The sequence below is a fragment of the Branchiostoma belcheri genome, unplaced genomic scaffold (genome assembly GCF_001625305.1).
Source record: "Branchiostoma belcheri isolate BF01 breed outbred unplaced genomic scaffold, Haploidv18h27 scaffold313, whole genome shotgun sequence".
Lineage (NCBI taxonomy): Eukaryota > Metazoa > Chordata > Leptocardii > Amphioxiformes > Branchiostomatidae > Branchiostoma > Branchiostoma belcheri.
In genome coordinates, this window is record NW_017803925.1 from 155065 (window position 1) to 157961 (window position 2897).

The window sequence follows — 2897 nt, forward strand, 5'->3', positions numbered from 1 at the left end:
CTGAGTGATAAAATGTTGTACAAATGTTTTTAACATTGACATTGAAAATAAATGTTTCCTCATGCAAGTTTTACTTGTTAAAGGTTAGACCCCTATATACTGTAGATTTCACTGAAGTCTAAAAATGAAAGAAAAAAAAGATAATCCCTACCTACCGACCCTAATGTTTCAGGAGTTTTCAGGACTGCAACAGGAAACACAACATTTTTTCCTAGGCTTTAGGCAGAAGTATATTCCATTCTAGGTTGCATGTGTTTTTTTACTGTCACTTCTATGAGCTAGTTTTTTTCCCGTTATGAAGAGAATTTTGGGAAATGTTGCTGCCTGTTACAGTTCTTTTCTTTACCTTCTGGTACTGCTTTGCGTAGCTGAATTCCACCAATTGCTGATCATGTCACTGCACGAAATGGCCTCGGATTATAGCAAATCCTGAAGATCCGAAATCGTGCATCATGACGGATACGTAGCAAATCCGGAGAAATCCGCAATTCTTGCTCGAATACGAAGTAGCACTGCAGATCCGACAATTCCGGCACCGTATACGTCCGGATCTTTAAGAAATCACAGATACAAATTTGATATTCGCAAGGAACATTCTTTCTCGGATATGTTATAACAAGGACGTTCAACACATAAGTTAGGTTTTTGGAGGAGTCGGGAGTTGCCTCGGATCCTGACAGATACAATAAATACCCATCATGGCGTCATATGTACTACCACAGATTTCAGCAAATCCGCCTGCCGGGCATTTAACGGATTCTAAAATAACCCACAGGGCACTGCTGCTTTGGACTCTCCCGCAGATTCCGAACAAAATAACAGAAGCGGGATTTCGCGGATATCACTTCCGCAGATCTGAACAAGATACCAGAAGCGGGATCTCGCTTCCACAAATCCGAAAGTGATTTGCAGCAACGGGATTTTGCGGATCTCAGAATTTCGTACTGCTATATATGGATTCCTGGTCCCACAGATCCGATAAAGGTACCAAAAGCAGAATTTTACGGATCACGGTTCCGTAGATCCGAAAAAAGATACCGGAAGCGGGATTTTACGGATCACGGTTCTGTAGATCCGAAAACGATACCAGAAGCGGGATTTTGCGGATCTATCTTCCACAGATCCGAAAGAGATACCAGAAACGCAGAGATTTTTGTGAATTTCGCACTTGACTGACTCTTACTATGGATTCGCATGGATTCCAAGTTTCACAGATCCGAAAAAGATACCAGATGCAGATTCGCTTCCACAGATCCCAACAGATCCCACTTGGCATTCATATGACCTCATATGGATTACGAATCCCGCAGATCCGAAAAAGATACCAGAAGAGGAATTTTTCTGATCTCGCTTGCACGAAATCTGGAATTTACCAAACCTATATAGCATGGGTAATACTATCTTTCCGAGTTATATTATACAATCTGCATCCCTTATAATCGGGTACCTAACACATACATGTAACTTTCTTGAGGAAGGCAATGAAAAGAAGCAAAGTCTAAATGATACATCTGATTGGCCAGCTAACGTACGCATGCGTACCGCGTTGGCGGTTAGAATGAAAACCGTTAGGAAAGTTGGCTTCGAAGCAGGGGAATACTAGAGAGAAATCAGGCGTTTGTATCGCTTTTTTTCGTGATACCATGATGACATAACTAGTCTACCATGATCGGCCATCGAGTTTGGACAGGATTGATAGTGTTTGGACAGGAGGAGGATGTGATGTCAATTCAAACGCACAGAATAGTGACGTTGGTAGCAAACTTCGGCGCCCCCTCCCCCTTGCACGGCGGCCCTGCACACTTGATCCAACACATCGAGCGTTTGGTAAGTTCAGTTATCGTACCTATTTGGTTATTGATATGTCGCTGCCAGAAACATTATAAAATGTCTCTAACTAACCTGCCCCCCTAATAAATGAAAGGCTTTTAGGGGCTTGTCTTTGTAGGGTAGCAACTTGTTCATACTTTCTAACGGTCAAATTATAGGCATTGGTGCCGGGCCAATCTCGTCTTGACAAAAATAGGGAGCACTTTAAAAAAAGTGTTCAGTATTTTCATTGTATTCAGGTATAGTCGATTTGTCAATTCCTTTATTATATGTCTGGTGGAAATTTTGATCAAGTTATATGTTACTTTTTGTCCATTGAAGATGCCCAAGTTTTCTGACAAATGTAATTTGCAAATAGCAGGGAGTACTACAGGCGGAGCCTCCTCATCCCGAAGACGTTATAAAGGCATGGGACACGTTTTGTCACCTGTGTATTTGTTTACCTTTTTATACCTCCAGGATGTATGTGACAAGGTTTTGCTAGTCTGTCTTATGATGTATTAAATGATCAATGGTTTTTTTGCCAACAGAAACTGGATCATCACCTTGAAGGTGAAGAAACCATACAGTAAGCGGCTCAAGCTCAAGCTGCAGCGCATACTGAGTCCTGAGTACATGTCACCAGACGAGTCAGTTTATGATGGAAATGGAAAGTTTTTTTACTAAGGCCATTCTTTGGCTGCCCAAATCTACAACATACAAAAGTGAGCTGGACCCAAAATATGAAACTTCATACTAAAGTGAACAGGTAAAACGGCAAACGTGAACAAAGAGGGTACCTGGCCCAGTGACCCTTCTTCCACTTCGAAGTCTAAAAATCCCATCTTAGAGTTAAATGAATGGATTTCTAAATGTTAACTTAGATTTAGTATTATTTCTGGTGAATTTTCTGAGGCCAGTGAAACTCATTTTCCATGATTTGTGTACGAATATGTACCCCAAGTTCACTCCTTGGGGGTAACTTTTCAGTGGACAGAAATGTTTGTTACAGTTTTTGTTAGTTCACTATGATTTGTGTATGGATATGTACCCCAAGTGTAAAGGCATAGCACACTATTTTAGGGTAT